The sequence below is a fragment of the Schistocerca serialis genome, chromosome 4 (assembly GCF_023864345.2).
Source record: "Schistocerca serialis cubense isolate TAMUIC-IGC-003099 chromosome 4, iqSchSeri2.2, whole genome shotgun sequence".
NCBI classification, from domain to species: Eukaryota; Metazoa; Arthropoda; class Insecta; order Orthoptera; family Acrididae; genus Schistocerca; species Schistocerca serialis.
In genome coordinates, this window is record NC_064641.1 from 60,594,548 (window position 1) to 60,608,237 (window position 13,690).

Sequence of the window (13,690 nt, forward strand, 5' to 3'; positions counted from 1 at the left end):
CTTACGTCATCTCGCCAGATCAGACTTCCCTAGGGGGTATCAACAACATCCACACAGCACTGTGTCGATACCGTGACTTAACAGCCCTAGCCAGGGCACGCCGCGTCCCGGGAGCGCTGGCATCACTAGATTTTAGCCAAGCGTTTGATCGAGTGGATCACGCATACCTAACGTCCGTTCTCCAGCACATGCAGTACCCACAGCAATTCACAGACGTCGCGATGCGCCTACTCCGAGGAGCGATTTCCAAAGTGCTCGTTAACGGGCGTCTCTCGCAGTCCCTCCCGATTTTCCGCTCCGTCCGTCAAGGCTGCCCCTTGTCGACGTTACTATATGCTCTGGCACTGGAACCGCTCCTCTGTGGTCTCCGTCAACGCCTCACCGGTCTTACCCTACGTGACGTCACATTTCGCTGTACAGCAAATGCAGACGACCTGGTTCTCGTGTTCCGCAATCGCGATGATGTCAACAGAGCACTAGAATGGATTACCACGTACGGTGTGGCTTCCGGCAGCTGTCTCAACGTCGCCAAATCGGTCGCCATGGCCATAGGAGACGGGTTGACCCCAGCGTGTGTCGAACCCCTACAGCTTCGTGGCACTATCAAATGTCTCGGAATAGAGTTTCACGACGACATACGGCGCACCGCGGCTCTTAACTACCGCCGCTTATTACAACAAATTCGGGTCCAGATCTTCAACCTTCGTCTGCGGACCCTCGACATTCTCCAAAGGACACACTTCGTTAATGTTTCCCTCGCATCGCGCCTTCCACACATAGCGCGTGTTCTCCCAATACCGTTACTGATGGCTCGACGTCTATTAGCGGCATTCGGAGCCTACGTCAGTACAGGCATGCTCTTCAAAGTCAGTTATGAGTCACTGACCCTCCCCCCAGAAAGGGGAGGTCTTAGCCTAGTCCATGTCCACGACAGAGCTGTGTCCCTGTATGTCAGCTCACACATCAAGCTGTGGCGCCACCACCCGGAAAGTTTGACAGGTTTGTTGTTGGAGTCCTTAGCTCCGCCGTCCATTATGCCCCCACTGACGACGCAAGACATACCCCCAACCTTCTACTACTTCAGGAACTTTTACATTGAACACAGCTATTTCCATATCGCAGTACCACCGACGAAACAGGCGTCGGCGAGGGATATATATCATGTCCTACAGCAGAGGCGCCCACCAAACATCGTGGAGACGAAAAGCCCCAAGTTAATTGGAAGGTGGTGTGGAAGACGATTCACGCGATTCCACTGGACACAGCCGTCCGATCCACATGGTACATCACAGTCAATGGTAAACAGATCACCCGATCACGCCTCCACAAGATAAACATGGCGGAATCGCCTCTCTGCGTAGACTGCGGGATACCAGACACGGACGAACACCGTCTCACATGTGGCGCGGCAGAAGACGTATGGCTCTTGGTGCGACAAATTTTGTCGTATTTTCTACGAGTGACTCCGGAACACATTACACCTCGGTTTCTACTATTTCCGGATCAACAGTATTTCCCGCGCGCCAAGACCAACGCTGTCACGTGGATCCGTGCGCATGCGGTACACTACTTATTTCATGATGGACCTAAAGATGTATTAGACTTTTGGAACTACCTACAAGAACGTCATTGCAAGATCGTACGGAACCCAAAATACAGACAGTATTTTTCTAATTACTTAGGGAGTGCCCTACGCGACCCTCCGCGCAGCTGGATCATCAACAGGTAGGAGAAGATACCCATTGAGTGAGCTGACATGAGTAAGTTCGATTCTCGGTGGAATAACATGATATACGTGAAGACGTACCTGGATGATGAAGCGTAAGGAGAGTAGCGACACACCCTTCTGTATCCTGTATGAAGCACTTTTTTTTTCGTTTTCCCCATATACATTACCTCGGTGTAGGAACGTGCCGAGATATTGTTTTCTTTTTCTCAGAGCACGATGCGGTGCTAGATACATTTATTTTTGTTGTGGTATAAAGTAAAACCACATTAAGAATGTATTAAAACAGTAAATAAAAAAAAAAAAGGTCCTTCGTTCAAATCTTCCATCGAGTGAAAAGTTTAATTTTTTATTTTCAGTTTATGTGACAAACTCTTATGTTTTCATCACTTTTTTGGGAGTGATTATGACATCCACAAGAAAACCTAAATCGGGCAAGGTAGAAGAATCTGTTTACCCATTCGCCAACTGTACAAGTTAGGTGGGTCGACAACATATTCCTGTCATGTGACGCACATGCCGTCACCAGTGTCGTATAGAATATATCAGATGTGTTTTCCTGTGGCGGAATCAGTTGACCTATGACCTTGCGATCAAATGTTTTCTGTTCCCATTGGAGAGGCATGTCCTTTCGTCTACTAATCGCACGGTTTTGCGATGCGGTCGCAAAACACAGACACTAAACTTATTACAGTGAACAGAGATGTCAATGAACGAACGAACAGATAATAACTATGCAAAATAAAGAAAGTAAAATTTTCAGTCGAGGGAAGATTTGAACCATGGACCTCTCGTTCAACAGCTGCTCGCGCTACCACGAGACCACGGCGCTCCTAATCTCACATTCTCCATTATGTTGCTTATGTGACCCATGGACTACTCAGTTTGTATATTTTGCTTGTTTTTTCACAGTTACACACAACTTCTTCCTGTTTTCTCAATTGATCTGTGTTCAGTTTATCAAGGCCTATCCACTGCGCCAACTTATAACTCAATCTGAGGGGGTTGCGATGGGGAGGTTCCCTTGTAAGTAAGAATACCCATAGTAAATACACTGAACAGCCAAAAAAACTGACACACCTGCCTAAAATAGTGTAAGGCCCCTGTGAGCAGGAAAAAATACCGCAACACTCGATTAATGTCTGAAGTAGACGCTGGAGGGAAGTGACACCATGATTCCTGCAGTGCTGTCCATAAATCCGTAAAAGAACGAGGGGGTGGAGATCTCTTCTGAACAGTGCGTTGCAAGACATCCCAGATATGCTCAATAATGTTCACGCCTGGAGAGTTTAGTGGCCAGCGGAAGTGCTTAAACTCAGAAGAGCGTTCCTGGAGCCACCCTGCAGCAGTTTTGGACGTGCTGGTTGTTGCATTGTTCTGCTGGAATTGCCCACGTTCGTCGGAATGCACAATCGACATGAATGGGTGCAGGTGAACAGACAGGATGCTTACATATAGGCCACCTGTCAGAGTCGTATCAACACGTATCAGGGGTCCCATATTACTCCCACAGCACACGCCCTGCACACTATTACAGAGCCTCCACCAGCTTGAACAGTCCGCCGCTGACATGCAGGGTCCATGGATTCGTGAGGTTGTCTCTATCTCCGTACACGGTCATCCTCTCGATACAATTTGAAAAGAGACTCGTCCGACCAGGCAACATGTTTCCAGTCATCAACAGTCATCAACATCAACAGGAAACCGCCGTGGTCAGAATTTCAAAAACACATTGTGCGGTGTCCCATAAGATAAAAGTGAAATATGTCGGAATATGGCCGATAAAATGTTCAGAAGCCAATAAACAGAGTAATACACTAAAAGCCGAGAACATACTCAAACAAAATTTAAAATATATGAAAAACAACATAATGATGTACAAGATGTTAAATACACGGGAGATGCTCCTAAAGCACAGGAAATCCTAGTAGACAGCTGTCCTTGTCTTTTTTTTCTTAAAAAAGGCCCCGCGCGGCGTTCTATACAACACATTATCTCGAGAATATCCAAGAAGTATTCAACAACAAACAGCCGCCTTAGTCTCACGAGAAGTACGTATATCTACATAAATAGGCAGCAGTTTTTGCTGCGCGATGCACTTACCTAGGCATGACCCTGTTTTAATGTGCGTGAATGGCGCCGCATATCTAACAAGGTAATCTGGTGTCTATTTATACAGATATGTGTACTCTTTGTGAGAGTAAGCCGGTTGTTTGCTGTTGAATACTTCTCGGCTGTTGTTCTCGAGGTGACGTGTTGTATAGGACATCGCGTGAGGCCTTTTTTTTCCTTTTTTACATATATTTTAAATTTTATTTTATTTGAGAACGTTTTCGGCTTTTAGTGCATTACACTGTTTACTGGCTTCTGAACATTTTATCGAAAATATTCCGTTATCTTTCCCTCTCATCTGATGGAACATCGCACAATGTTTTTTTCAAATTCTAACCGCGGCGGCTTCCTACTACATTATTTCCTGAGTTAGTATATTTTCAAATCTTAACGGACTTTCGGGCCCTCTGTACATTACTTCGCTATCATGACTTATGTTAGCGACGGCTCTTCAGATTAATATCTGGAACCAGTTCTACACCATTTACAGTGCTCCATCGTGACCAGTGCTCTGTTGTAATAGGGTGTCTACAGTTCTGGACGGTGAGCTTATATAAAAATGGATCTGAACGCTATGGGACTCAACATCTGAGGTCATCAGTCACCTAGAACTGAGAACTACTTAAACCTAACCTAAGGGTATCACACACATCCATGCCTGAGGCAGGATTCGAACCTGCGACCGTAGCGGTCGCGCGGTTCCAGACTGAAGCGCCTAGAATCGCTCGGGCGCAGGGGCCGGCGATGAGCTTATATACGGAGAGCTCACTTACTACAATCTATGTGCGTGAGAGGCAAGTGCTCTGCTTCGAGTCTCGGCCCAGCACGCAGTTCTAACCTGCCAAAAAGTTGTGTGGGGACTTGCTGGTTGGGACGGAAAGACGGCGCAGCGGGCAGGTCACGACCAGAGCGCGGCGTGCAGCGGCGTGCGTCCAGCAGAGCTCGTGGGGCGTGAAGGCTCGCGGCCTTGGCGCTCGCGAAATTCCCCGCAGGAGTCTCATCGCCGCTCGCCATCGCCATCGGCAGTCGCCCCACGTGCTGCCCCGGCAGATGCGACTATATAAGAGAGGACGGCGCCCATCCCACGTACAGTCCGACCCCTCTGCACGAGCGGCTCTTCCAGTCTCGAGATGAGGACTCTGGTGAGTACTGGTCTCTGCACTGATCGCTCTCCACCCGCCTCCAGTAACTGGAAATGCTGATTCTCGCAGTACTTGCATCAACAGTTGTACGCTGTTTTGACGTCTCAGTTAATTTGCGACTGGTCATCAACCAGCCAACTCTTGGATTTGCTTCACCTCAACCACACTTTATTTTCTTTCTCTTTTCAAGTGCCTATCTTTTCTTTTTGTCACCGTCATGTCCTCTTGCCCAACTGCTTCCCTTTTTTCCGTTTTAAATGCTCATATGTATTCCTACTGGTTTGCTACCTGTATGCGTCTCTATTTGTTTTGTCGTAATATGTCTGCATCGATATGTATATTCCAAACGCCATTTTATGGTGTGTGGGGGAGGGTACTTTGTGTTCTACTGTCATTTCCTCCCCTTTCTTTTCCAATCGTGAATGGTGCGGGGTAAGAATGATTGCTGATAAGCTTTCGTATGTGCTCAAACCTTTCTATCTCCATAGTCTTTTCGAGAGATATATCTAGGAGGAAGCGTTATATTTGCTGATGCTTCTAGGAACGTACGATCTCGGAATTTAAAAGCAAGAGTCTTTTGAGGAGATCCACGAATCGATCCAATTCTGCACTTGCTCTTATGACCGGAAGATCTGGTCCGACCGGTCATGCACCACTGATCTAAACGAACGTACGTATAATGAAAGCCGTTGTTCTTGTTCGGATCTTCACGATTTCTTCTATCAGTCTTCCTTGGTAATAGCTCAGACTGATGCACTTTTTAAAATATTATTATTACTGAGTCCACGACTTTTGCGTCCGCCGCTTTCTCTCGAATTTCAAGGCTTTATTGTGAAATACTTACGAAACCCTTACGATTCAAAAGCCATTACTTTCTCCCATCGTTCGGGCGGCATACTAATTCTACGGCGGAAAATTAGGGGTGTTTTGCGGAGATCCACGAATCGATCCAATTTTGAACTTGTTCTTATCACCGGAGCAATGTCTGCAGAATATGGCGGGGGTGGTAGAACTTCCCATTGAAATGTTTACAAGGATGTTTTGATAGGTTTTTGCACCATAGGGCGAGCACTGTCATGCTGAAAAATCACCTTTTCATGTCTGTAGCTTTCAGTGATCAGCTCAAACGCAACAACTGCTTTCGCTAATGATCTCCGTTGTTGTCCGTCGGTTTCAGTAGCTTCGAATACCTTATCTCTTCTACCTCTGTGCCAGTCTTCCACATCAAAATCAAGTTTCTTGAAGCACTGATACCATTCTCTGTACGTTCTTTCACTAATATATGGCTCACCACAGGTCTTACCCAGAATTTTATGAGCCTCAGCCGCAGATTTATCAATGTTAAAGCAGTCTCTGGACTGAAGACCACAACAACAAAGCAGAAAATTAAAACTTAACGCGAATCACGAGAATTTGTCTCTTAAGTTGACTTACTCCATCGAGAATAATTTTATAATGCAATCATAAATTAGCTAATATTTTGATGGCGTTATGTTTACAAACGCCTACGCTAATTGTATGACACTTGCGACGTACCATCTGCATTAGCACTTGCCACTATTGCCATCTATTGCAATCGGCGAAAGCAAAGTTGTAGACCTGATATTATTGTTATTATACTTTTAAGGCATTTTTAAAACATTCTGTTCTGAATGGCAGTAAACTATTCCAATCCTTTCTTCATTTGAATCTGGTTGATTTGTTCATCTGGTTCTATACTTATGCTGGTTAAGATATGTTCATCTTCCTCCAAGCACGTTATAACCAGTTTCAATGTCTGGCACATCACTGTAAGTTTGCAATTTGCAGAAACTCCTGAACAAGAGTTTTAGCAGCGAAGGGATTTCTAATACGAAATTTTCAGTTTGGCCATTTGAATCTCTTTCTTTGCTTTTTATTCATAACTGTGAATATAAGGAGCTCTTTTCTTCGTTTTCTCCCATTTTTAATGCAGTCAGGATTCCGTTCCAAGTCATTAATTAAAAGCATATAGTAGCTGCGTTAAACTGGTATATTGGATACATCTTGATCCAGGGTGCATTGCGTGAATATGTTATAACGCTTCTCATTATTACTTAAATTCCCTCTAAGTCAGGTTTCTCCTTAATAGAGTAATCTTGCAATGACAGACTTACGGCCATGGATGTGTGTGTGATGTCCTTAGGTTAGTTAGGTTTAAGTAGTTCTAAGTCTAGGGGACTGATGACTTCAGACGTTAAGTTCCATAGTGCTTAGAGTCCTTTGAGCCATTTTTGACAGACTTAGCGTTCAGTTTGTGTGTCGACTATACGTCCTGAGGATTCTTCCAATGAGTCTCAGACTGGCATCTGCCTAAACTGCGATCGGTTTTAAATGGTCGTCGCTCCTTAAATCGCTCCGTACTCTTACTCTCAGGTATCTAATTGATGTGACTGCATCCAGTAACTGTTCGGCAATTGTGTGATCATACAATAGAGTGTCTTCCTGCCTGTTTGTATGCGATGCGTTACGTTTATGATGAGGGTCAACTTCCAATTCCTGCACCAAAGGTCTATCCCCTGGAAGTCCTTCTATGTTTCGCTACAGTTTCCTAGCGTTGCGATTCTCTGTATACCGCAGCATCATTAGCAGAAAACATCATGCAGTTGTCGGCGTCATCTAATTCGTAATTTATATACTGTATATTGCGAACATTAATGTTTCTACAGCAATCTATTGGGACACGGGCGAAGTTACTTTGACGTTTCAAGATTGCTCTTCGTTAAGAATGAGATGTTGTGTTCTAATTCTAGGATATTTTTAACCCAATCACAAGACTTGTGTGACATTCCATATGTTTGTATTTTGTCCATTAGGTAACAGTATATCCCTCTCTCTCCCAGTAATACCCATCATGCAGCTCTCATTTCTCAGAGAGAAATCCTCGATGTTTGATCTGTTTTGCGTAAAAGTCCATATCTCACTGCCATAAATCAAACCTGTCAATACCCACTTCCCGTTCCACAGGCGTTGGATGCTCTGTATAGTAAACTAATTAATTTTGCAACTGCAAGACTATTTTTGATCTTACGTTTATATCTGCCGCTCAAAAAATGGTTCAAATGGCTCTGAGCACTATGCGACTTAACTTCTAAGGTCATCAGTCGCCTAGAACTTAGAACTAATTAAACCTAACTAGCTTAAGGACATCACACACATCCATGCCCGAGGCAGGATTCGAACCTGCGACCGTAGCGGTCGCTGGGTTTCAAACTGTAGCGCCTAGAATCGCACGGCCTCTCCGACCGGCTCTGCCGCTCAGTCAGCCTATGTTTCCAGTTGTTCTTAATAAAAAGACATCACCATCAATTGACTTTATGACTTCATCTACTATATACTCCGCAAACCACTACAGTTTTATACTCATCCATAGGCTCAACGCAAACGCAGCACTTCACTGTATAAGCACACTCTACAATACTTCACTGCCAAGTTGGTGAAAGTCAATGTCACACTGGTTCCCTTCATATCTTACCAAGAACGCATTGCGGAATTCACCTATGCTCAAGCACAACACTACGTATGGAATACAGACGTTAATGCTACATTTTTTTCAGTTAAAAAGTATTTGATCTTGCACGAAATTGAGTATAGTGATGGACTGGACTTTAATGATATAGTCAATTCACGGTATATTGTCACTGTAAGTTAGAAATTGAGTAAGAAGTCCTTTTTATCACAGAACAATGAAGTGGTCTATTCTATGTGGTCAGATGACTCGGAACAGTCTTGACGCTGTTAATGTCTACTTGCACTAACCATGCGTCGTTTCGTCTCGAGTTCTGTAGAAGAAGAAGGAAAAGGAAAACATGGTCCAGGCAGAGAACGCAGAACGCCTAGCATATCTGGCGTTTGTAGTCGAGGAATATCCGATTACATTAAAACGGACATTGTTGTTACTTTTAGACGTGTACCAAGAAACTACTACTTAATTTTAGAACCAACCGACCTTACACCAATAAAATTACTAGCATTAACACTTTGGCTGTAATAATGGAGAGTAAGATTTCACTTCTTGAGAATGCGTATACGTAGTACACTGTTGCAGTTGGAGCCTAAAACTCGACAGAAAGCCAGTGCGAATGCATCTCACCCACAAATCAACCCCAATAACGCCAATAATCGACCAAACCTCGAAGCCGAACACACACACTGCATCCTTCGCCCGCTCTCCACATCTCTGAAATCTGTATCCACTTCACTGTCAGTACAGTCCATTTCACCCGTATTTGCTCTCTCAAAAAATTTAACGCTTATATATCCTTGAACGTCATACATCACATCTTACTTAATTGCCTCATCCATTTATCCTCGCCAACGAGAATCCTCTGTCGTCCTCACCAAATTTCCGTCCTACCACAGACGTATTGAACTCTTGCATATTTGCTAGTCATCTTAAACATAAAACCGTCAGTTACAATGTTGCTTTTTCAATTTGTAATCTTGCGACATTGTCGCAGCTGCACACTTATGCATCCTTCGCCTACCTAACTTTCATTACCTTTCTATAGCACCGCATCTCAAACGTTACGATGAGCTTCTTCCATACGCACTCTAGTTTCTCCTTAATCACATCGTCAAAGGCCTCCGCCTCGCAGAGGCATTCAGTGTTCTCTTTCCACCTATCCGCTCTCCTCTGCAAATAACAGTGGAGTTCCTGTTGCACTCGTAATGTTCACGCATCTGCTTTCAGTTTCACTGAAGACTGTTTTGACTTTCTGTATGGTGATTTACTCCCTCCGACGACCATTTCTTTTTCGACTTCTTCACGTCTTTTCTGCTGCCGTTTCTTCTTGGCTTCCTGTTTTTGCTAAGTGACTTATATTACGGTATTTCTAAATTTCCCCGAAAAGTTTGTACTGCCTTCTTTCATCGATTAGCTGAAGTACCGCTTCTGTTACACATGATTTCTTCGCAGTTACTTCTTTGTACCTATGTTTTTCTTTCCAACTTCTGTAATTGACCTTTTGTAGAGAGTCCATTCCTCTTCAACTGTACTGCCTACTGAGCTATTCCTTATTGCTGCATTTATAACCTGAGAGAACTTCAGGGTATCTCGTTACTCCTTCCGTTACTCCTTCCGTATCTCATTTCCTTGCGCATCTCTGTCTGGCTATATTTAATCCAACTGAAATCTTTCCGTATTATCCGGTCTTTTCCAAATACACCTCCTCCTCTTGTGATTCTTGAACAGAGTATTTACAATTACTACCTGAAATTTATTACAGAACTCAAAAGTCTTTCTCCTCTCTTATTCCTTTTCCCCAGCCCATATTCTGCTGTAACCTTTTCTTCTACACCTTCCTCTACAACTGCATTCCAGTACTCCATGACTACCAGATTTTCATCTCCCTGTACGTACTGTATTACCCTTTCAATCAACCTTTCGATCAACTGAAACACTTCTTTCCTTGCCCAAGGTTTTGACGCTGTTACCTTTCTTGTACCTGTCTTAGAGTCTCCACCTTTTGCAACTGCCATTTTTAGATACTTCCATTCCTCTTCAGCTGACCTGCTTACTGACCTGCTTACTGTGGTATTTATTATCGCTGTAACTGTAGCCTCAGTGCTTAAAACGAATCTCATCATTCCCCAGTACTTTAGTATTATACACCTTTGCACACTGATTCTTCGGGACGAGTCTCTGAAACTTCAGCCTACTCTTCATCATTCCTAAATTACGACTCGAGTCTACATCTGTTCGTCGGTTCCAAAATCTGATTCCAGAATCTCTGTTTCACCACGATATAATCCATCTGGAATCTTCCTCTATCTCCAGTCCTGTATCAAGTATACTTCCTCATCTTGGATTTTTGAACAATGTATTCGCTGTTACTACCTGAAATTTATTGCGTAACTCAATTAATCTTTCTCCTGTCGCATTCCTGATACCAAACCCATACTCTCCCTTAACACATTTTTCAATTCCTTCCCCTACTACCGAGTTTCAGTCCCCAGTTATTGTTGGATTTTCGTCTATTCTGCCGAATTACCCGTTCAATATCCTCAGCTACCTTCTCTGACTCTTCATCTGTTTGCGATGTCGGCATATATATTTTATCTATTGTTGTAGCACTCTTATCACTGAGCAGTTCAAAGTAACTCGCTCTCCGACCTACCTTCCTATTCAGAACAAATCGTACTTCTGTTATACTGTTTTCTGCTTCCTCCTAAGTGCGCAAAATAATACTGAGTTGAAAGGCAGAGAAATTTACGCTCAAACTGAGGCTTGCTGACATTAATTATCCACTTAGACTGTTAGCGACTGGGAGAGGAAAGGGAGCAAAACACAGTACAAGAAATAGTCACCACAATATACAGAAATATGGCTTGCTGAGTAGGATTCCTTTCCTTTTCTTATCTCCAAGTTTCCTGTTATCCATACTCCTCTTTCTCCTCCTCATTTCGCGTGTACCTTAATCAGACCTTCTGCATTTCTTACTTCTCCTTGAACCACAACACAGTGTATCACCCTTTATCTTCCTGCGTATCCTCTTTCATATCTAGGAACTTCCTAGATAAAAAATTACTTCCTTATGTCAACGTATCGTCTCATCAACCAGAACAACTCATCTGAGATTAACTTTTCTTTCGCATCATCAGACTTCTGGCTTGTTTGATACGGCTCGTCACGACTACCTCTTATGTACCAGCCTTTTCATGTGAGGGCACACCTCATCGTGGATCGTTTATTGGATATATTTCTCCCTACAATTTTTGCTCGGTACGCCTCATTATTCTACCATGGGAGTTATTCGTTCATATCTTTATGCCTGTACTGTCATTTTGCCCCTTTTTGTACTAAGTGTTTTCCACATGGTCATTTCCTCGCCGTTTCCGTAGAGGACCTCCTCATTTCGTAACTGTCTACTTAACTGTCAGCGTTCTTCAGTGACACCTCAAGCGCTTCGATTCTCTTAATCTCCGATTTTTCCACAGCAGATGATTCATTGCGGGTTCCAAACGTACATTCACAGAAATTTCTTCCTTAGGTAAGGCTTATGTAAGATGCTAGTAGACTCATTTTGGAGGAGACTGCTCTTTATTCCTAATCTATTCAGCTTCTTATCCTCCCCTTGCGTCGTCCGTCTTTACTTGCAAAATAGCAGATTTCCTTTACTTTCTCCATTATGTTTCATCCAATTTTCATCAGTTTTCTGCTACTACTATAACTCTTTTTCGCTTGCACTAGTATAGTAATGTCATTACGAAGTTATGGAAATAACATGCATACTTCTGTGGACAGTGTCCTTATCATTATAGTCCCTTTGGGTGTACAGCTACCTCATCTTATGAAATTCGGTATAGGAGATATCTTTTCCGTGAGAGAATTCAGTGACTGTATTGCTATTTAAAATTTTTTACATATCGTTTTATTTGCGTCGCAGTTGCACGTTTTTTACAACAGTATGACTAGTTTAGATATCTCTGGATTGTCTTTAGTTCTATATAGTTATGTCAGCTACCTGTCGCGTCTGTATCCGAACTGTTCCGATGTTTAATTCCGATACAGACACGATGGGTAGCTGATGTGAGTAAATCAGACTGAAGATGAGACAGGAAGATCGAAACTAGTCAGGCTGTTATAGAAAAAAAAGAGCAATTCCGACTGAAAAATAAACGACATATGACTTCTGTAAATCCTACAAAGTACTTAAAGTGCAAAAAGGATTCAGATATCGTGGATATCCATTCATTTTAATCGTCTTTCTTTTATTTTCTTCTCTCTATATTCGATATATAAATTCAACAAAAGAGGAGAAGGGGACTGCGCCGTTTGAATTGCGCCGTGTAATACGCTCAAGTTGATAATTTATATTCTGTTGCTACTTGTTGTTGATGGCGGAGAGTGTGGGGCAGACGCCAGTAGTGGAGCAGGAGTCTGACATTGCCGTGGTGTTGCAGACGCTGTTGGTGCTGGTGGCGGCGCTGGTGGGCGTGGCGCTGTGCGTCCCGCTGCCGCTGCCGCTGCCCGGCCCCATGCCGGCCGCCCCCGCCGCCCCCGCCGCCCCCCGCGAGTCGCTGCGCGCCAGCGAGCAGTTCTACTACCCGTACGCCTACTCGTACTACCCGTACGGGTACTACCTGCTGGGCTGAGGCGGCGCCGCCCCTCACCCGCCACTGCTCACCGACGCCCGCGACGGACTCTTCAAGGACCCGGCTCTCGCTTTCTGTACTTGTCAAATTAGCCTTGTAGCGCATAATAAACAGACACTCCTGGCCAAAAGCGCGTCTCTTATTTCACGAAATAACTGCCAATTAACACACCTACGCCTGTTTGTGCACTTCTGTGATTCTAGTAGGGGAAATATGTTCTACCTTAGCAAATTTTCCGACGTGCGCACTGACCATGTTACAGCAGTTAAAATATTTTCTTAGTCCATTTTTAAAAGATGGCATTCAATTTTTTCATGCTGCAGTCTTTTCCTGAAAAGAGAAAAAGTCACTGCGGAAAATTAAGGTTCCTCAAAATGTGTAAACAGTGACCAAGATACAACATATATGGATGTGGTGTCTGTGCTTTCGGACATGTCCGAAAGGCGTGGGAGGTGTGTGCGAGATAGTCCCTGCAGTCGCACTCTCCTCTGTGCCCTCGGTGGCTCAGATGGATAGAGCGTCTGCTATGTAAGCAAGAGATCCCGGGTTTGAGTCCCGGTCTGGGCACACATTTTTCACGTGTCCCCGTTGATAT

General features: G+C 44.0%; 1 long non-coding RNA gene across 1 annotated transcript; it reads left to right on the forward strand.

Moving 5' to 3' along the window:
• Positions 1-4,783: 4,783 nt before the first annotated feature.
• On the forward strand, positions 4,784-13,225 carry LOC126473727 (uncharacterized). Its single transcript, XR_007586521.1, has 2 exons — positions 4,784-4,980; positions 12,904-13,225. It is a non-coding gene; the product is annotated as an uncharacterized LOC126473727 (long non-coding RNA).
• Positions 13,226-13,690: the final 465 nt, after the last annotated feature.